This window comes from Bos grunniens, chromosome 10 (assembly GCF_055505025.1).
Source record: "Bos grunniens cultivar Pamir isolate PY7600 chromosome 10, Bosgru_T2T1.0, whole genome shotgun sequence".
Classification (NCBI taxonomy): domain Eukaryota; kingdom Metazoa; phylum Chordata; class Mammalia; order Artiodactyla; family Bovidae; genus Bos; species Bos grunniens.
Window position 1 is genome coordinate 36,681,509 of NC_141174.1, and position 22,849 is coordinate 36,704,357.

Here is a 22,849-nt window from a genome sequence, read left to right on the forward strand (position 1 = left end):
CCTTAAGGATGGAAACAGTCCTTCCCCTGCCGGCAGTAGAGCTGCCTTTTTGATGATTCTCAGCTGAGGTGTTTCCCTAGGAATTGCTCTCTGCTGAAGGAAGCTACCTTGCTCAAGGTTATCTCAATCTCTGGGGGCAGCTGAGGTAAAAGGACTACCTTTTTACCTTCATTCAGACATCTCTGAAGGGCCATCTCAGCTCCAGAGCCCCTCAGAAGATCAACTGAGGCTTCAATTGCACCTACATTGGAGATAAGCTTTTCCTTCTGCCCAATCCCACCTCCCTCCCTATTCACAGGTATTGGTCCCAGGCGCACTGCCCAGTAAAAATTCTGCACAAATAAACCATCCCCTCAATGAAGACAAAGAGTGCAGAGAGAGTGTTACTAAAAGATGGAACATCCTATCTAAGGCCTAGAGGTGTTGGAGGAGTTAAATGTTTTTTTTTACAAAGTCTGCAAAGGAGTGAGTGTAGTCAGTAGAAGAGACACAATTCCAAAGAGGGAGTCAAGCTCTTGTCATCTGTGTCAAGAAGATGGAGAGACTGGACTCTATCCCAAGGCCAATGGGAAGCCCTAGAAGGTTATAAATCATGGGTGAGGCACGGTCTGGTTTTCTAATTTGTGTTTTAGAAAGATCATTTTGGCCACTGTATGGCACCATTAATTAAAACTCATTACTGACAATCACCATATTTTTTATTAGAATATTGGAGTGACTGGTGACCTCCCTGTGCACTCTACACCTTTACAGAATGAATGGTAAACCATATGTCCCCCCGCAGAATCATGTAATGATCACCAGTACTGTAGCAGTATTATGGGACCTTTAAACCTCTGAAGGGATTCAATTATAGCTCTTTGTTGTTTTTTTTTAACCTGATTAATACTGTTTTAGTATTTATTGAGCACCAATGACATGCCAGAATGTACTGTGCTATTGCTGTGGAGGATCAAAGACAGAAGCTCTCAAGAAGAGGGCCATGGCTGTCTCATTCATCACTCTGCCACTGAAGTGCCTGCAAATAGTAAGTGCTCCATAAACAAGCAAACAAACAAAAAATGGAAGGAGGAGCCTCAGAAACATGGGAGAATTACTTAGTCCTCATGAGCACAAAATGGAGATAACAGTTTCTCACTTCCCAACATTGTTCTGAGAATGGATAGGTAAAACACCTACTCCCGAAGCTTAAAATATAGTAAAAATCGTATTTACTCAAATAGTTCAAATACTGTTTGCTATTCTCAGTATTGATAGAAATAAATCAAGGCCTTAAATGATTACAACAAAACTTCCGATATCTATTTCTCTCTTGTTCTCTCTGTCCAGTGATATCACTTCAAAAGAAAAATGTGATTTGCAAACGAAGTTAAAAGATTTAGTCACTCACTGATATAGTCAACAGCTCTTTTTCTGAGGTCATCCAAAATGCCAGGCATGGGTTATGCAGTGGTGAGCCGAACAGACCGTGTCCCTGTTCTTGTGGAGCTTATAATTTAGGAGAACATTTAACAAAGAAAATCTCATCAGTTATTACCAAAACAATCTGTCACTAGAGAAAATATTAATAGAAGCTAATTTAGTAATAGAAAGGTAAATCTTCTCTGAAGACGTAACCTTTAAACTGGGAACTAAGAGTAGGAGTTTCATTAAGAACAGGGAATAAAGCACCCTAGAAAACGGGAAAATCCTGTGCAAAGACCCCGTGGTAGAAAAAAGCTTGGCTTACTGGAAGCATGGAAGGAAAGCCAGTGTGGTAAAATGAAGGGAGATGAAGCCAGGAAAAAGGCAAGGCAAATCTAGAAGGGTCTTGGTTGCTATGTGGTCTTCTTTTATCCAGACTAAATAGGATACACAAACTGCCTGAAATTTGTTCCTGGATGGATCATTATGGTTCGTGATGTCTGTAAAACAGGAGGATAGGTAAACTGCAGTCTCAATAGGCACATCTAAGCCTTGGGAAAGTTGATTATTTTCCCCTCTCTGGTTATCGTGATAAATGAAGAGGCATATAACAAAGGCACGTAGTTGTTTGCTGAGAGTGCTTATAAAAAAATACATTTTTACCCCTAGACAAAATGGAACTATTAGAAAGTCTTTTCTTTCTGCTTACCCCTTTTTTTCTTTGATGTGGTTCTTCCAAGGTAAACAACCAGTGGGAGCAGTGGACAATTCAGAACAGAGATGCTGTGGTGGTTTCCCAGGAGACATAGGACAATTCTGGGTGTCATCAGTGTTTGGGTGGTGGCTTACCCACTGGATTTGCTCAGAGAGGCCTCTATTTCCCTCTCAGTGATTAGAACAACCTGTGTTCTGGAATACAGTATTTAAACAGCAAGATTGGCATTGCTATCTTCCAGAATGGTGAAGGCTTAATTAACATTTGAAAATGCTTTGAAATCTTTGGATAAAAGTGTTCTGGAAGCATGAAGTGTTATTATCTTTGGAGTGATACAGGTCATGTGACACAGGAAGTGGCTTTGAAGGAAAGGAAAACCTTTCATCAAGCAAACTCCTTGGGGTGGTTTGAGCCTGTTTTGAGTGACTCAACATGCCCGTGTCATCTCTCCCTAGACCGTGAATGAAAGGAATAAGTTGGCCTATAGCTTAGCAACTGCCACCGTCATTAACTGAAAGAATTTAGTGAGCTTGTACGTGAAACATACTACAAATTACACAGAATCCTAAAGCATATAGCACAGTTGTCTCTTATAAGCACTAAGTAAATATTAGCTGTTACTATGACTGTTCTCCATCAATATAGTTTAAAACCTCTGGACTTGTGTTTTCTGAACTTAATGCCTTTCAACCAGAGTTCAATGTTCTTCAGTGATAAATCAGTCTTACTTTCATTTTAAAGACTTGGTAAAGAGCAAAATAAATGAAGACTCTTATGGCTGAGGCCCTAATGTGGGAGCAACAGATAAAGCACCTTCACTGCCTAAGACCCTTCCTGGCATGTAACATTAGCTCAAAGCTGGATACTAAGTCCTTCCCTTTCTCAACAAGGACTCAAAATAGAAACTGGGGTTCCTAATTTCTGATGATTCCTCGGGGTCTTCAGTGGACAGGATTTCAAAGAGAACACTTTAAAGCAGTTCCAATTTATTTACCGGCAAAAGGGCAGAAAGATTTCATCCTCTTCCTTCCATTAACTTATATGTCTTCATAATACTTTCCTGGATAAGTAGAAGTCAGAACAGGGGTGGCGAGTGAAGAATAGGAATATGGATCATTTGAGAAAAAAAATATTTTTGGGCAATATCAAATCAAACCTGCCCATGTGTGTTTGTTAAATTAATTTTACTGGCTGGATGACTAGAAGTTTCTTTTTCTTTAAATGCACATCTGCCTCAAATATAACATTTTGACCACGGTATTTTGGGAAGTAGTACAGGAGAGAAAGAGAAAGAATAAGAGAAGGCTGTAGGTAAGAGGATGTAAACGAAGTAATAATTGAGTAAGGGCCCCGGGGCATGCCGGGATGGTGAGGTCGCCAGGGCTTGCTGGGATAGTGGGGCCCTCCAGGGCATGCTGGGATAGCGAGGCTGTGCAAGGCATGCTGGGATAGCGAGGCTGTGCAAGGCATGCTGGGAAGGGTTCCGGGACTGTTACCCGGACCCGTGAGTAGGCTCCTCAGACGCTGGCCCAACAGTTCTGTGTGGTCAAGCATCGAGCTGACCTAATTAAAAGCTCGTTACAGCAGCACATCCCCATTAACAGGCAGACCCACGCGCAAATCCTTCAGAGCAGGAGCTCTTTCTGTTTCCCAGACCCGGGACCTGGAAGCTCTGGCCAGTTAAGGGATCTCCACGTCTGTGACCATCAGGTACAGTTCCTTTCTGGCTTATTTCATATTCTAGTAAATTAGTTGTATTTGCTCTGAAGCACTGTAACAAAGAAAGCTCTCCGGTCATCACATGGGTAAAAATAACAAAGGATAAAAGAACGCGTACTTCACCTAATCAGAAACAAATAACTAAATCTCCCTGGAAAATGAAGCCTTTCCCGTCCCGTCCTTTTCGTGGGATTTTGAAATTTCCATTCTATAGGCATAATGCGGGTACTGGCCTTCCCTGCATTGTATTTTGTATAACTGTTGCCCACCCTGACAGAAGATCTCAAAACTTAAGTATAAAGTTGGTAAATGATCCTATTGTTTGGGAGGTGGGGGTGGAGATGGAGTGGGAGCAGAGGGTTTATCTAACCAAAAAAAAAAAAAAAAAAAGGAAAATGCAACCTAACCAGGCTCAAATTAACTGAAATGGATCAAAGTAAACAGAGACATCTAAAAGCTTTTGTGAGTTAAAAGTGGCTATCTGTTGCAGGTCTTGCCTCATTAACTGCTGATTGAAGCTCTGCTTGGCCCTCTGGGATACCTAACACCCCAGGCCTATCACCAGAGGAACCCTGGTTAGCCGCTTTTGCCTTTCCCTGTGTTGCTTTGCACAGCTCCTTGACCTCAACCTTCATACAGATCCTTTCTACCAGGCAAAGGAAGGAAAGGGTTGTCCTTGAGAATCTTGCAGGGAATCTCTTTTCTAGCCAATGAGGACTTGTGGGAAAAGAGAAGTGGATGGCAAAGATGTGGTATCTCTGCAGATCTGTATTCTGAAAAGTAGACTTGCAATTCTGATGTTTTAAGTAGAGCCTCTGCACAAGATTATGTTGGGGAAAGAGCCCAGTTTGTTTTTCCCGTAGGTGTTGGTCTCATCTCCATATGTGAATGGTGAAAGGTGACGATTAGACCATATGCTTTAAGATGCAGATATCTCTTGGCTCCCATCATCCCAGTCCTTCAGCAGGTCATTCAGCTGGGACAGAGAGCCAAAACTGAAAGGGTTGTCTAGGGGAGGAAGAGAAAATAGTGGTGGGGATGAGCTGGGAAGTTGGGGGCGGGGGGTAGCGGAGCGGGGGAAGGAGGAGCAGGGTTCTTTTGAGTAGGACCAGATAGGTCTCTGTGTAGAGTAATATTACAGCTCTTTCTCTCATAAACAAGCTGCATGCCTGCTTCTAAAGACCCATCTGGCATAGCTTTGAGAATGGCAATAATTACAAGCTGATGATGGACATGGAAAAAAAGCCCTGCTGAGCTAACTCATAAGGAAGTACAGGCCAGGACTGCAGGGAAATTACAGGCTGAAAACCTTTCTAGTTTAGGCCTTTTGGTGTTCTTAATCACAGACTTTAAATGTTGTAATAAACACTGTTGCATTTTATTGACCAACTCCCATGACAGGCAAATCTTTTTCATTTTATTTTATTTTTACCGTTTGCTCTTTGGAAAGCTGCTCAGCAGTGACTGTTTAGGCCATGACAATGGATCTTTAGTTTTTCTGCTTATAGGAAAATTGGTGATCTTTATATAGTTAATGGAAATATATATATATATATATATATAAATTTTCTTCCCCTTAAATTGCTCTCTGCATTCTATGGTTCAGACTCTCAGATTCAATGCTTGAACTTTAGCTATATAAGATATGGTCTGGATGTTTGAATCAAGAAACTGAAGAGATAAAAAGAACAAACTTGGGAAGAATAATCTATAATTCTATACAACCAAATAGTGTTTCTTATGTAGAAATAAGTAAAAATCCAAGTTAAATAATGTACTGTTAGGTTCTGGCTTTGTTTGTAGAGATGATCCTTATTTCAGGGATGAATTTGATATGGAAAGGATATTCTTTCTTAAAAGTTTTAGAACCTAATGTTTTACAAGTGGATCTAAGACATTTTGTCCTCTCAAACATTTTAGATCATTTAATGGAGCAAATGTTTTCAGGAAATCATCTTAGGAAGAACAAAATAGGAACACTGGAAATTTCCTTTCCTCTGAAACATGATTAACCTTGAAATCTATAGCTTAAATATCATGGCAAAGGTGGTCTTGAATATAACATTATTACCAATTGCTATTATAATGAGATTTTGATATCTAAGGTGGGGTTGATTCTACTTCAACGTGTTACCAGTTTCCATGAAAATAATTTGATCTTCATTTTATACCTTTTAAAAGCCTGAGGTTAGAAATGGTGAATAATGGTGTCAATCAGAGGTTTTCAATGATTTGATTAACTTATTATACAGATAAATCTTTATTCAAAAGATACCTTTATGGATTTTACAGCAGAGGATGTGAAGTTTGTTCTTTAAGCACTAGGTGCTGTATTTATAACTTATTTTCAAATCCCTTCCTTCTTTGCTACAGTTTCTCATTCATATTCCTTAAAGATTTGTATTTTATTCTTTGTGTTTTGCATATAGTCCTGGACACCTTGGATGATTATTTAGTTCTGTCCTTTTGTATTTGATTACTTGTTCAGGGACATAAAGTTTTGAGGTCTATGAAGTTAAAGCCGTAAAATGGTTGTGTAATGGAAATTTACCAATATAAACTCAGGCTCTTGTCCTTTTATAAGCATTGCTTTACCTGAAGCTTTCTTGTCAATGAGAAATTATTTCTTTATATCTAACTGCCTCTTTTCCTATACAGGCTGGAATTGTTCCTAACAAAAGAAGCATGAATTGGTGGAAACTATACATTAAATGCAAGACTATTTGTCTAGTTTTCATGAGGTTGCTGAGTGAAAAGCCTTAATTCCTGTCTTTTCCCAAGGTACTCAGATATCCATGAAGGCCCCCTCATCTCGCACTATCATTTCTCTCACTGGGCGCAATCCAGCTTTAAAGAATTCAACACTTACTGGTCTTTAGAGAACTGTCAGCAATGACAGCAACCAGGGACATGACATGTCTTACTGTTTACAAAGGATGAGCACAACAGGGCCTCTCGGATAACTTGATAAGCCTTGCAACTTCTCTCTCCCTGATTCTGGCCTCTCTGGGCCAGCTGCCTTTTCATGGCCAGCTAAAGATACAAGTTTCAAAACTTGATCTAAACACTGACAAGGCAGCAGACACAGTGGCAAAGATAAACTAGGGCTGCTCGAGGTTGCTTTGTAAAACAGTGTAAACAGAAAGAGAAATAAGAAAAATCTCAGTCCCTGATTTCTTAATGCATACAGTTTTCTTATGTACTTAAAGTTTGGTGAAAAAGTCCTGAAATAGCAGTAAAGTAAGTTCATGGATTATTATCATGGTCTTGAATATTTAATCTCTTTTTCTCATTTCAGCATCCCTCCGTCCCTCTAGAAATACCAGACAATGTCATAGTTAAATTAAGTTCAACTTTTATTTCTCACTGTTTTGTTTTTAAGTATTCGGAACATACTCTTCTATGTAGGGAATCCTGAAATATGTTAGAAATTGTACAAATGCATGTACTTTTCTTCATTCCTACTTTGTGAAGGACTTTCTTATCAGGAGGGGGATGACCCCAGGAAGTTGAAACTCCTTTCTTCCTTTCCTTTTGCTGCCATTCAGCATTGAACAAGTGGAGGAGGAAAGGAAAGTTTCATATGCTTATGTTGCCCTTGCGTCAATGCTTTTGTTAAGTGGTGTATATCCTAATTCCACCAACTCCATGGGATTTAGGACTTTGTTTTCCTTAACTTCTTTGTAACTGACTGGGACAACGCTGTTATCTTCTAAAGGTGCTGGACTGTTGCCAGAAGTGATCTCTTCCAAGGTGCTTGGACAAAAGATTTTTACAAATTGTACTCCCACCCCTTTGTTTCTTCTTTGTTACAGAAATGCCATTGTTGAAAATAATGTATGCCACAGCCAATAGAGCAAAGCACCTTTCTTAATTTTAGTAGTTTAAAAGCCACATCAATCACACACGTTGTAACTTAGTGTTGTCACAGAAAGGGATTTAGTCTTGATTATGAGGCAGAATCTTCCTGGTCGTGGCTAACAATCTGTTCGGTTATTTCTTAACAGTTCTCATAAGATGATTGCCTAATTTTTTTTTTTTTTTACCAAAGCATCACTGCTTATAAATCACTGCTTCATAGCTATTGAGTCTCAGGATGCAAGTGAAAATGGCTATTTCCTTTTTATAGATGGGGCTTCCCTGGTGGCTCAGATGGTAAAGAATCTTCCTGCAATGCAGGAGACCTGGGTTTGATCCCTGGGTAGGGAAGATCCCCTGGAGAAGAGAAAGGCTATCCACTCCAGTATTCTTGCCTGGATAATCCCATGGACATAGGAGCCTGGTGGGCTATAGTCCATGGGGGTCACAATGAGTTAGACATGACTGAGTGACTAACACTTTCACTTTTTAAACTTTTTTTTTTTTTTTTAAACGGTGAAATTACAGTTCTTGGAACCATCTTGTTCTATGGGATACAGTGTGAGTGACAGGAACCCAGGGTTATGTGCTTTCACATGTTTCAGCTGTGCTTTTTTCTCCTGTGAGCCCAGTTTGAAAATGGAGGCACAGTTCTAACTGGGACACTCAGAACAGTAGGCCCATTAGAGGCTCTGACAGTGATAAGCAGTGGAATGCAAAACTGCAAGCTTAGGGCTATTTGCCATCAATAGCACCATCTGAAAATGCCGGGAACAGTAGAGCAATGTGGCTAGGAAATGATACAAAAGAAGACTGTTCACTCCAGCTCAGTGTTTGAGCCTATAGAATTATTGAATACTATTGATTCTGATGGTGGCTGTACCTTTCTGTACCACCTTGATATGCTGGGGTGATTTCCATCCTAAACAAGTGCATTTTTGTGATTTCACAGGCTAAAGTGTTAACTGTTACTGAAATATCTGTATTTGGAATTGTACAAATACTGTCTTTTCCATACACTAAGCTTAACTTTCTTAAAAAGTTATCCAAATAATTTATTGTCTCATCAGACCATCATTTTAGAAATACTTTTTCCTTGGTACCTCCGGGAGTTGGTGATGGACAGGGAGGCCTGGCATGCTGTGATTCATGGGGTCGCAAAGAGTCGGACACGACTGAGCGACTGATCTGATCTGATCTGAGGTAGAGTGAAGTGAAGTTGCTCAGTTGTGTGTGACTCTTTGCGATCCCATGGACTGTAGCCTACCGGGCTCCTCTATCTGTGGAATTTTCTGGGCAAGAATACAGGAGTGGGTTGCCATTTCCTTCTCCAGGGCATCTTCCCAATCCGGGGATTGAACCCAGGTCTCCCACATTGCAGGCAGATGCTTTACCCTGTGAGCCACAGGTACAGAGTAGATAGAGATTTGTGCTTACATAGGATGCACTCTGCAGAGGTTTCCATGTGTAGATGGGATACCAGTGCTACTTCTAGCAAAATAATAAAGCTACTAATAATCCTCAGAAGACCTCATGGTAAATCAAGGCTCAAAAATTGATATGCCACCTAAGGGATGTAGTATTGCATTTTTAGCCTATCTTCTCAAGTTCAGGGCTTCCCTTGTGGCTCAGCTGGTAAAGAGTCCACTTACAATGCAGGAGACCTGGGTTCAATCCCTGGGTTGGGAAGATCCCCTGGAGAAGGGAAAGGCTACCCACTCTAGTATTCTGGCCTAGAGAATTCCATGGATTATACAGTCCATGGGGTTGCAAAGAGTTGGACACGACTGAGCGACTTTGACTTTCACTTTTCTCAAGCTCAACTATTCGAGCTTCCTTTTGCTTCTTCTCTGGTCTGGCTGTGGCTTTCAGGTATTTGTTCAGACCCAGGTTTTGTTTGTTTGTATGCTTTTAGCTTGAGCTTGGGGAGTAATTATGTAGCTTGAGGTCCTTCAACTTCTGTCTCATCTTGAGTCCTTGTGTCATTTTCAAGACAGAGTTTCTTTCTCAGGTAAATTTATCAGCCTGCCTGCTTAGCTTTATCACTGTCCAGGCCTCTATCTGCAGAGGTATGAGAACTTGAGATCTGCTAACATGCAAAACAAAGATAAAAGCATTTAAAAAAAATGTCTTCCTGCATACGGGCCTGCTTTATAATAAACCAGAACAGTGCATGAATTAAGATGTTGTTGAAATGCCTGAGTGTCTCTGCCCTTTTATTACATCCAGGGTGATGAGGTCATGGCTTACTGTTTAGCTTATATGGTGCAATTAAGAGATTCATTTCTTAACGTGATTCATCTCAGGAAGAGTTGACTCAAAAGTTTTAGAGTAGAGGCAGAAAGATGTTAGAAAATTATGATTTTCTTTTGGAAGTTTTAGTTTGTTTTTTCATTCCAGGTGAGACTAAGAACTGCAATTAGTCTGTCTCAGGTTTCTTAGTAGCAGGGAATTTGATTACTTAATGCCAGTAAGGCTAAGGAGATGGTTTCAGTTCTTGGCTTTTTTCCCTTTTTGGAATGAAGGCAAAAATGTGAACTAAATATTTGTTTTATTAAGACATTGTTAGATCTCTATGTAGAGATGTTTAAATGAAACTTATCTCAGATGTGTGTGTATATATGTAACATATATTATACTTGTATATTTATTATATTTGTATTATGTATATATAGATCATTTTTTATTGTGATGGTTATCTGTTGAACCTTGATTGTGAAGTGAAAGTTGCTCAGTCGTTTCTGACTCTGCGACCCCATGGACTATACAGTCTGTGGAATTCTCCTGGCCAGAATACTGGAGTGAGTAGCCTTTCCCTTCTCCAGGGGATCTTCCCAACCCAGGGATCGAACCCACGTCTCCTACATTGCAGGTGAATTCTTCACCAGCTGAGCCACAACAGAAGTCCAAGAATACTGGAGTGGGTAGCCTATCCCTTCTCCAGCAGATCTTCCTGACCCAGGAATAGAATCAGGGTCTCTGCATTGCAGGCAGATTCTTTACCAACTGAGCTATGAGGGAAGCCCTGAGCCTTGATTGAACCCTTTTAAATGTAGCACTTAAGTCTGTACTGTTGAAAAAGAGGTGGTCTCTCCATTTGGTTAGGGTGGGAGTTCTCAATCAGTGTCAAACCCTTCTCGAGTATGTGTGAATATAGAAATGTTGAGAAGAATGGATTAGGTCATTTCTCTTCTTTTATGAAAGATGTATTTGTGGGCCTGAGTTTGGGTGACGTTTACTGAGGTTCCGTCCTTCCCTCTAAGCCTTATTGGTTGTGATTCTCAACTTAGTCTTTTATTCATGGTTTAGCTTTTAGTGAAAATTGATAATTTCTGTACTGGTCAATTCTAGTATAAGAGCCACTTATAAAATGCTTGTCTTATTTAAGGCAACATGCTAGGCGTTCAGGACCACCTTCAGAGGGATTAACTACTGTCTCTTTTAGGAAGAGATGGAAAATTAGTGAATGCAGGTCAGACTTCTTAATGTGATTCATCTCAGAAAGAGTTGAGTTGTAACAAAAGGGTAAAAATAGAGTGTTATATGTGCTCTGAGGAGGAAGCAGTTTATTTTTCCTTGTAATCAGATGAGGCCTTCTAGAGATAGGACATTTGAATTAGTCTTTAGAAGAGAAGCCAGATTTGAATAGATGAAGCTAGAAGAAAAATACAAAGTTCTAGAAGTGTGAAAGTCCATGACATGATCCAGGAAAGGAGATGAGTCTGTTTTGGGTAGAGCATTAGCTGTGTGTGAATAGAAAATGGCAGATAAGTTTTGAAGTATGGGACAGTTTCAGTTTATTAGTGGCCTTGAATACTATGCTAAGAAATTTGACCTTTGTTTCAGAAATACCCCAGAAAGCTAGTAAAAGCTTTTGGACTGACAGGATATGCCATGATTATAACTACACTGCAGAAAGGTAACTGTTAGGATGTGAAAGCTGACTTGAGGCAGAGAGAAAGCGAGTGGTGACAGCAGACTCACTGGGGGCTATTATAACAAGCCAAGTGTAGATGACGTGACTTAGGCAGTGGCAGTAGAATTGAAAGTGTAGTCGAGCCATTCTAAATCTAGGATTGCATGTGGTAGGAGACACAAATAACTGAAGTTTCTACTTCAGATGATTGGTCAATGGAGAAATCATGAGCTGAGATAAGGAAATTTAGGAGAAGGTTTGAAGGAGAAAACAATGAATGCTTCAATTGACATTTTTAATGAACTTTGATTATATACACCATTTCTTCTTTTGAAGACAAGTTTGTAACAGCTATTTGTTCTAGATGCCGTTATTAGAATTATACCCTATTTTGCTTTTTATTTAGGATCTTGACACTTCCTAACTCCTCAGAGGAGGAGGAGAAAGAAAAGCTATATTTTCTTTTTATCACTTCTGAACACATTTCTGTTTTACTGTAATCTCAAGGTATTTCTGAAGAGTATCTTGAGACTTCCTCAAGATAAACCCTTTGACCTAAAATCCCTTTCTTCAGGCCATACTCTTAAGGATGAGGCAATATGAAATCCTTACTAATACTTACAGGATTCTCAGTTTAGACAGAACTGACCTTTATTAGGCTAAAATTGGAACCAAAATGGATGCTTGGATCACATATCTCCTGCTGGTTACGAAGCTGCCAGATTCCAATCCAGTGGGTGGAAATGGACACTAGCCACCGAGGAAGTGATGGCCACACATGGGCATCTACCATCTCTCCTGTTTTCTCTCCTCAAGGAGGAAGGAAACCGTGGGCTTTTCTAGGCATTTTTATTGTTCTTTTAACATGGGGGAACTGAGGAGTCTTGGCCTTCAGAGGTTGGATAGAGAACCTAAGGCTGGAGGGATTTCCAGAGAGCAGATGGTTCCCATCTTCAAACTGTCGTTACTTTCTTTCTACACCCCCTTTCCTGTGCTGTACAATGCATTCCATCTCCAGAACTCTAGTGCACAGTGTTAGAAAGTCTTAGCAGAGAGCCTGGAGTTTAAAGACAATGCAAGGCTACAAGGTAGAGACATCGAAATGGAAGAAAAGACTATACCATTGTGCTTTCTTCCTGCAAATGAAATGTAACTTTATATAAATACTCAAACTCTTGCCTGATTTTTTTTCTTTATTATATTTTCATACCACATACCCAGTGATGACTGGTCCTCTTTAAAGGTAGTGAAAAGAGTTACCAAAATTCCAAATATTTATGTTTCATCTGATAAAGCTGTTCTGCAGTTCTCAGTGTGGCTTGCAGTTTGTTGTTGTTTGGTCCCTTAGTCCTGTCCGATCTGCAGCACACAAGGCTTCCCTGTCCTTCACTGTTTCCCAGAGTTTGCTCAAACTCCTGTTCATTGGGTTGGTGGTACCTTCCAACCATCTCATCCTCTGTTGTCCCCTTCTCCTACTGTCTTCAATCTTTCCCAGCATCAGGGTCTTTTTCCAGTAACTCAGTTCTTCCCATCAGGTGGCCAAAGTATTGGAGCTTCAGCCTCAGTCCTTCCAATGAATACTCAGGGTTGATTTTCTTTATGATTGACTGGTTTGATCTCCTTGCTGTTCGAGGGACTCTCAAGAGTCTTGTCCAGCACCGCAGTTCAAAAGGATCAATTCTTCAACACTCAAGCCTTTTTTGTTGTCCAGCTCTCACATCTGTACATGACTACTGGAAAAACCATAGCTTTGACTATAAGGACCTTTATTGGCAAAGCAATATCTCTGCTTTTTAATGCACTTTATAAGTTTATCGTAGCTGTTCTTCCAAGGAGCAAGCATCTTTTAATTTCATGGCTTCAGTCACCATCCGTGGTGATTTTAGAGCCTAAGAAAGTAAATCCTGTCACTGTTTCCACTGTTTCCCTATTTGCCATGAATAGATGCCACGATGCCATGATCTTCATTTTTTGAATGTTAAGTTTTAAACCAGTTTTTTCACTCTCCTCTTTTAGCTTCATCAAGAGGCTCTTTAGTTCTTCTATGCTTTCTGCCATCTGCATATCTGAGGTTATTGATAATTTCTACTGGCAATCTTGATTCCAGCTTGTGCTTCATCCAGCCTGGCATTTTGCATGATGTACTTTGCATGTAAATTAAATAAGCAGGGTGACAATATACAGCCTTGATGTACCCCATTCCCAATTTTGAACCAGTCTGTTGTACCATGTCCTGTTCTAACTGTTGCTTCTTGACCTGCATACAGGTTTTGCAGGAGGAATCCCCCAAATCAAATATTTAAAAATCTCAGACAGCAAATTCAGCTCTGATTCTCTGGAAGACAGTATAAAATGGGTGGATCTAACTAGATTGTGAACTTAAAGCACCATGTGCTTTATATAAGCATTAACAATTTACTCAGGGCATTTTGGGTCCCATTTTCGCCCCCCCACCCAAGTTGTGGCACAAAATTGCTTCTCCAGGTTTTGATTCCTTTGATTATTTCATAAAGAATGGATAAGATAAAATAACTCTTCAAAAAGGACATAAATATGATCTGTTCCTGTGATTGTAGCTGAAAAGGCTTCTGCCTGCAGTGCCTGCAATGTGGGAGACCTGGGTTCAATCCCTGGGTCAGGAAGAGCCCCTGGAGAAGGAAATGGCAACCCACTCCAGTATTCTTGTCTGGAGAATCCCACAGACAGAGGAGTCTGGTGGGGTACAATCCATGGGGTCACAAAGAGTCCGACACGACTGAGTGACTAACACTACTGTACACCTTGTACATTGATGGATGCTCTGTGGGACAAAACGAAGAAACAGGGCCTATAGGAGATTACTGCAACCATTTCTGAATGAGGGAGGAGAGGGCTGGAGTTGGAAGAGCGAGAACCACTCACCATAATCTCTTTGCTGGGCTTTAATCCCCTGAAGCCCAAGCAGAAGGGAAAAGCTCAGAAGAAAAGAACATTGTCAACCACCCTCCCATTTTAGAGATGGAGATAGCAGGGCTGGGAAGGGATAGAAATGGGGCGGCAGACTGTTTTATTTGCAGTAGCCTGGCTTTGATTCTCTACAGTAGTGAGTTTGAGGGCAGCAATGCAAAGGGTGGCATGTTATTTTTTATTTTTTGATGTTAGCTTATAAGCAACTTTAACAGTAAAACCCTCCTCTTTTCTTTTTAACTCTCCATGGTATCCCCTCTACAGGGAGCAGGTAAGTGCTGGGGTCCAGCTTTCTAAGAGGCTGATATTCTCCAGACATTTCCATAGACACTAGTAAGCTGAGAGCCGAATCCTCTGTCAGACACATTTTCCTGGTCAAATCATGCCTGTCGCACCTAACTGATACTGATAGTCCTGGGAGCCAGTTGTGATGCTAGCCTGTATTGAACCCCTGGATGTGAACAAACTTTCTTAAAGGGCAGTTTGGGCTAAAACTTGACCTTTCGTAGCTTTGGAAGGTGGGCAGGGGAGCAGAGGGTTGCTGAGGGAAGAGCGGTTTCCCGGTTATTGCTACAGGGAGTCTGTTTACTTGCCTTCAAGGGTCAGAGCCATTTGAGTGGGCTCTGCTCTTGGGTTTGGTTTCAGAGGACCGGGTCCTGTGGAATTTTGCTCCCGGTTGGCCCTCCCCTTACTCTATTAGGCATGGGACTTTTTATCCCTCAGTATGATTCAAGCCTTCCCCAGGAACACTGCAGCTTGCTTGCAAGAACAGCAATTGGAAAGGCTGTTTTAAGTGGAGTTTACTGTTGTTGTATAAACCTTCATTTAAAATCGACTATAAAATGTTTCTGAACCTGCCAAACACACATTAAAATATTTTGCTCCATTTATGCCTATGTGTAACATTTGGTTTCTAAAGAGCTTTAATCAAGTAATCTTCAAGTAGGAAGTTATTCATCTTTATTGCCAGTCGGTTCTCAGTGGTGGTCGTGGCAGCAATCTTTTTATTGCTTCTGTGTTTAGTTGTTCTTTGACATGATAGAAGTCAGCTGCAGTTCAATGAGCTCACTATTTGTGCAACTTAATTGCTTGCTTCCTTCAATACATACTCAATTTTTCCTTTTATGAGCGGGGCTGTTGGAAAAATTAAGCTTAAGGATATAGCCATCCACTGTTAATTAACCTCCTTCCCAAACACATTAGTAAAATAGGTCAAATAACTGCTGAGCGCTGAGTGTGCTGTTCCCAAGGTCCTCCTCGGCTGAGAAGTGAATCCTGTATTAAGTGAACAAATGTTGGAGCTTTGAGCATTTTCTGGAAATAGTGATGACATACGAATAACGCTTTGTAACACAGCATTCCCTGTTGCACCATCTCCTCGAAGTTGAAGATATTGTTTGACTTTGTCTAGCTCTACTGTGGATTTAACTTGTTTTGTGTTGTATCAACATTAAGAGAAATAAATGGTGGCAGCGGCTGCTCCTGCTGGTGTTCCTCCTTTTGTGCTTTCTAGGTTATTGCTTGATTTTAAAGGGACATCCTAAGTTCACTTTCCCTTCAGATAGTGACAGCCACTCTTATTTTGACTCACAATTCCTAGCGTAATCTGAATATTATGAAGATGTATAAATGTTTGTGATGAGTTAAAAAATATTCTCAATGAAGTAACCAATCTATCAAAATAGCTTTATATAGAGTTTTTATAATTCCTCTCCATGTCAGTTATATTCAGATGGAAAAATCACTGTAATTGCAGTGGTGAAGGGCTGATTGGAGCTTTGCCAACTTAACAGTAAGTATTTTGAAGTTTATAGACTTAAAAAGAGAAAAAATAAAATGTGACAGTTCCTGAATTTGGTAGAAGGCTATATTTACCTATCTATCTATCTCAGGGATCAGTTTATACTTTTAGAAAGAGGAAAGCAAATACAAACAAAATTAAAATGGGAGGATATGCCAGTTAGAGCTCAAGGCTGAAGATCACATTTGTGATCGTTACCCTTTCTGTAATTTCCATGTGTAGCCTTTTAATTGGGAAGGAGTGGGGGAAAAGAAAGAAACCTAACCAACTCCCCAAATAAGTCCTAAACTGATAAATGCAGATATTTCTTTTTCTTTAATTATTGCTCAGTTGCAATCTAAATCTTACAAGTGTTTTTTTTTATTTAGGTAGAGAATCTGTGTTTCTAAAATGATATGCTCTGATAAAAATCATTGTCAAATAATGGTTGGTTCAGTACTTGTCCAAGTGCCTCCTGACTTTGGTGTATTTTCTGTTTTGCACTTATAGTCAGTGAGAAACTTCTTGCAAGCATCTTTTATTCAGTGTCACTTCAGAATATCAATCACATGAACTGATGTTGAAGTGGTAACCTAGGTGTCTTAGTTTGCCTACCAGCTAGAGGGATAGTGACCTTCTGCTAGTCTGGACTCCAAGGGGCTTGTTAGGAAGCTTGATTAGCTAATGCTTGTCAGGAGCCTTGAAGCAAAAATGTTTTCCTGTGTGCTAGTTTGTCCTACAATAAAATTTGCAAGAATGACTTCATTCATGTTCATTAGTTGTGGGTTGTAAAGGTTATCCTCTCTTATCTTTTGCCTGGTTGAGGCCTGAGATGCAGATGGCATCTTGTTGATAGGTGGAAAATAGTTGAACCATCTGAAAGGCTGAGCATGGGAGGGGGGGCCTTGCACTCACACAGGCCTGTAGATGCTTTGGGGACTGTCATTTGTGTACTGGCTCCCAGATTCCAGGCTAAGGTGGGCGGGGCTGTAACTCTGGTGGAGAAGGAACTGCTAGGAATCAAAGTCAAGGGATTGAGTTAAAGTTTTATTCTTGTTTAACCAGCTACGATTGCAAACTTCATATCTTTTAAAAGTAGAAGGTACTTGTTTAAGGAAGGGAAAAAATAGAAATCCTGGATTGGTGGGTAAAAGAAAATAAAGAATTTGGGGAAAGTTTTAATCATTTAGCCTTGTTAATCATTTTTTCTTCTTTCTTTCTTCCTTTCACTTTCCATTCCATTCTCCTTCCTCCCTTCCTTATTTCCTTTTTAAAAACATATTCTCACGTAGAGCCCTCTTTCCTTGCCTGCATGAAGCAAATTGCAAATATTCCATTTAACTTTTAAAAATAATTGTCTTTTAAATAGCCATACTTTTGTCTCAGGCAAATGTATTGGGTCATATTAACCCTCCATTAATAGGTATCTTGCTCATCTCATTGATTCTTTTATTATTACTTAAGTGTATGTTCCTATGACTTTTCTAGCAGTCTTTGATCAACTTTAATTAAGTAAATCCAGAAAGAAGAGCTGGGAGTCATGGAGATACTTCCATAACCAGCAGGTGGCACTGTGGATACTACAGTAGCCAAGAAAGGATTTAGGAGGCAAAGATGAAAGGGGGAAAACTGGGATAATGAGATAACTTAAGCCTGTCTGCAGATCTTTGGGAGGTTAACAGGGCATCTCAGAAAGCTACAAACCGGTTTCTAAATGTAAGAAGGTTGCCATGGATCAGCCTTATAAGATTATTTTCTCTCATTTTGGAAGTCTTCTTTCCAACTTTATCAATTGATACCTGTTTAAGTTACATATATGTTTGTATACATGAAATATATGTGTTTGTGTACATGAAATACAAGCATATATGTTTGTGTACATGAAATATTCCCAGATGGCTCAGTGGTAAAGAATCTGTCTGCCAATGCAGGAGACACAGGAGGCGTGGGTTTGATCCCTGGGTCAGGAAGATCCCCTGGAGGAGGAAATGGCAACCCACTCCAGAATTCTTGCCTGGAGAATCCCATGGACAAAGGAGCCTGGTGGGCTACAGTCCATAGCGTTGCAAAGAGTTGGACATGATTGAAACAACTAAGTACAGCACAGCACACATATATACACGCATATATGTTATTGCCCAGAGTTGGAAAAACAAAAACAAATCTGAAAACTTTTCAGAAATTTTAGAAATCAGCATTTACTCGTATCCTAGGATTGCAGAGTGTAAAATGGAACTCAAACCTAGTGTGCTTATAATATAGAACTATATTTCATGTTCATAGAATATTATTCACTAGGGAAACAGGTTAATTTGATTTATTTAGTTATATTAAAGAGACTGAGGAGGGCATTTTCCTGACCTTCATCAACCTCTGTATTCTCAGTTGTCTGTAACTCACTTTTCTTTAAAAGATAATTTGGAAAAGACTTCTGTAAATCAGTTTTTAGAGGATACTTTGTTGTATGTGGGTTAATTTTTGCTTCTTTAGAAGCTTATGTAGTGCTGTGTTTAGGTGATGAAGTTGAATAAAGAAATAGCAATAATTCTTTACTTCCAAATAAATCCTTCCTGAGATAGCGGGATTCTCCATACTTCTGGGGCTCTCTTGTGAGGGTAGGTGCTTGGTCTCTTTTTTCCTGAATCAAAAGGGAACTCCTTTTGTAGCTTAGACCAGGGACAAATGGAGGGCCTGGGAGGAAATGGAATTTCTCTCAATGAATATTTGCTAAGCTGAAGCCTCTTGGGAACTCTAGCCTTTTTATCAGAAATGTATACTTCGCTCCCTGATAAGTTTCTGCTCTCTGGGACAGATATTTGAAATACTCTTTCTCTCTGACCCCAGGGCGAGAAAGCATGGATATCCCAATGGTGGTAGAGCCCATCTGCTAAGGGGAAAACTGAGGGGGTTGTGAATATGTGGATGCTGGTCCAGAAATCCCTGTTGGGTGGATCATCACATCCTATGTGAAGACGAGGAACCAGGGGTGGAGGTGGCAAGAGGAACAGTGAAGCTGGGTTTAGGACAGGGTGGCAGAGATCAGTATCCAAGAGTGGTAGGATAAGCTCTTAGGGGCCAGTTTCGGTGGTTCTGAACTCTTGTAGAGGTCCAGGATCTTCCGTCTCCCCAGGTTCCCCAGTTCAGCAGGAGCTGAGGCAGGCAGCTGGCTTGGTTGCTGAGGGAGGGTGTCGTGAGTGGTCTTTCCACGTGACTGGAAAGTCTGACCCATTGAGGGGACCTGGGACTGGAAACCGGTTTACTGTATATTCAGAAACAGGGGTATTTCTGATTCACCAGGGCAAGCTTCTTTCTTATTTCTTGGAACAGATTGCTCTCTTCTGAGCCTGGAGCCTGGGCAGTGCTTGAGCGGCAATGAGGAGCATAAGTTTCCTGTCACTTCCTCTTTGGCAGGTTGTGTCTGCAGACACTGGCTCCCATACCCCATAATTACTTTTTCACATTTTTTAATATAGTAACACATGGTTGGGCTTGTGGTGGGGGAACCGAGTGATGCCTCCGGGCCATGAACACTATAAATAACTTCAGGGATCGTTTTATATGGTTAGGGAAGGAAGCAGCTTCTTTCTTAAGAAATAACTCCAAGCAAAGAAACAGGGTTTAGGAATAAATAACTTTTATTTTCAGGAGCCCTTTTGCCTTTTTCCTCTATAGATCATAAATATTATTAGTATTAATTTTTTTCTAACCATCTGTTATACCACTTTTTAGAGTGATTATTGAGGCCATCTTGTCATTTAGAGAAAAGTACACATGTTTTGTTTATGAATGTGAAATGAAGCTATCAGGCCCATTATCCAGGGTTAGCTTCTGACTGTGAACTCCTTAACAGCCAGCCATCTGCAGGTGTATGTGTTGATTGAAGACCCGTATTGTTGGATGGGACTGCAATAAGCCATCTAAAATCATTCCTTATGACCCTGACAGAAGTTTTAAACCATCCAAGACAGCTCAAACTTAGAACTTCCTGGGAATAGATATTTACATTTGTTGTAGAGTTTAGTATTTACCATTCTGCATTGATAGGAATGCTTCCTTTCATCTAACCTTCCAATGTATTTTAAATTTTTTGCTTCTTATTTATTGACAAGACGTTGACAATAGCTGATTGTCAAAATTTTTTAAATACATTGGAAGGTTAGATGGAACCTTCATCTAACTCCAAGAGGTAACATGAGAGAAGGCTCATTTTATCTCTTGGAGCCTGTATAAGTATTGCATAGTCAGTTTGGGATCAGGGACACAAATTGCAGTGAGAGGCAAGTCTGCGGGACTGGGCAAGGGACAGTGGGACCGTTCCCAGGGAACAAGAAGGAGGAGAACCAGACTCCATAGTGCTTGATTGTTCTGGGTCAGTATTTCTGAACTCACAGGGCACCTGGAAGTATGCTCCAGGTTTCCAGTCTGACAAGCAAAGATGGAAGTTCCTCTCTGTTGCAAAAAGAAACTTCATTGTACTTCTCTCCTGAAGATGTGTCTTGTAGACATCAGAGAGCTTAACCTGCAGGGCCCATGGCTGACGTGTACACCTAGTACTGTGATGTTTGTGTGTGTGATGAGTCACAAAGTGACTGTGGTTAGATTGTCATCAACCATAAATGATGCCATTTGATAATTTTATTTTAGAGGCTTCTCTAGTGCTGAGACCCTGATAGAGCATATGTTTTGATGTGGTGTGCTGACAGCCACCATATCTATCAGAAGGAACTTTGATGGACTAAATAGCAGAATGCTTTTCTCTGATGACGTAGCAGCACATACAAAAAAAAGCTTGTATTGTTTCCTGGGCCCTATCCCCTGAATCCCTGCACAAGGTCCTATGGGATTAAGTAGCCTGGCACCAGAACTGCAAGTTCTTTTTCACCATACATACCCTAACACAAACAATCCCTGTTATAAAGACGTCCCTTTACAAACATATTTTCAGAAAATACTTGTACCTGTTCTCTGCCATGCTGCATTTTTTGAGATGATTACATGCTTATGTTAGGGAATGGCATGTTGCCAAAAGTAGAGTCTGCCTGCTGGAGTTTCAATAGTGCTCATTATGAAGGAGAAGAAGTTTCTATTCCTACCCCTGGAAGGAAAAAGCCACTCACAGATAAAGTGTATGATATGATTACCGTTGCTTTAGATAACCACAAGTATTACTTCCGACATGATAAGGGATTGTTTTCTGTCTCGATCGTACAGAGCTTGGCTCAGCCTTTTTAAAAAGTGGAGGCATTTTTGAAGGCCACTTGATCAGTTTGGAAGCTGTGGAAGCGTGAGGTTGCCATGCAGATAAAAATCAACACTGGTTTCAGCTACCACAGGGTTGGGGGAGCTTAGGAGGTTTGGAAATGGGAGCAGGAAGGCCTTAGTGATTCTGGAAGAGTGACTTAGAGGCCTCGGGAGCAAACATTGTGCAGATCAGGATCTGTTAGATGGTTCCTTTCATTGTACTATTAATAACATGATTCAGATTAAATTCATCGAGTGAGCTGAAATGCCAAACTTCTCAGAAAGGTGTATTAATGAGGCAGATTTACTTTTAAATAGTCAAGCAGAAGTGTTAGCTCTCAATACCTGATGTGGTGGATGGGTTATTAACATGGAAGTTATATGACTGATGAGATTTTAATAAATTAAGTTGCAGCAAGGGTACACTCCTGACACATGGGGTGCTATGTAATCACAAGTATTGTTTTCATCTTTCATTAGCCTTTGGTGGGAAGACTAGACTAGAAGATAAAACTTTTAAGCTGAGGGACATTGTAAAAATCAAAAAGTAAGAAATGGTAGTTACTCCTTTCTGCTTTGGCAAGTAGCTAATGGATGGATTGTTGACTACAATTCAGAGGGGGAAAATCAGAGTAAAATCTGAAGATTTAAATTAAGTCCGAAGGCTGGGATAATGTTTGTATGTACACATGTAAGCATGTATATATGTGTGTGTGCAGTCAAGAAGAAAAACTCCAGTTTGAATATTTAGTAATTTCCAAGAAGCATCCAGATGTATAGAACAGGCTCCTCAAATGGAATGGGATGGGTATTTTGATTCATTTTGTATAAGAAAAAAGTTTAAGTAGAAGCACATATATTTACAGAGTATATTTGTACAGTCTAAGAAAAAAGAACAAGGCATTTAATTTCTCCAGCAAATCCACTTCTATTCCTGTGGTTGCTGATACTATACCCTGTGGAACTATTTTTATGATCTCCTGGTACTATCCTTGGTAGACAAGGTGGAAAAGTAGGGGGATTTTGACTATATGAACACTTTTTCTGGCTCAGCCTTACTACTCAGGATGACACTCAAGATGTTAGTTTTCCAAGAGGAGAAAACTGTGTTTTGAATGGTAGTGGGGAAAAGCTGTGCATCCCCCTTAACTTGGTATCTTCAGTTTTCTGTCCTTTTTGAGAGATGCAATTAAGTTTGGGAACTTCTGTCTTCGATAAGTAGGGATGTGATTATCTCACTTTTGGCAAAGTGCTTGAGGATTATCCAGAT

General features: G+C 40.2%; 1 protein-coding gene and 1 long non-coding RNA gene across 2 annotated transcripts in view; one reads left to right on the forward strand and one right to left on the reverse strand.

Annotated features, from left to right (window-relative positions):
- Nucleotides 1-1,295: 1,295 nt before the first annotated feature.
- On the reverse strand, nucleotides 1,296-3,541 carry LOC147364331 (uncharacterized). Its single transcript, XR_015134371.1, has 2 exons — nucleotides 3,114-3,541; nucleotides 1,296-2,313 (listed from the first exon to the last, which is right to left on the reverse strand). It is a non-coding gene; the product is annotated as an uncharacterized LOC147364331 (long non-coding RNA).
- Nucleotides 3,542-3,588: 47 nt separating this feature from the next.
- The window catches only part of BMP4 (bone morphogenetic protein 4), a 225,950-nt gene continuing 206,689 nt past the window's right edge, over nucleotides 3,589-22,849 (forward strand). Inside the window, exon 1 of the mRNA XM_086320634.1 lies at nucleotides 3,589-3,829. The gene's annotated coding sequence lies outside the window, so the exon portion shown is untranslated. The remainder of the gene's footprint in view (nucleotides 3,830-22,849) is intronic.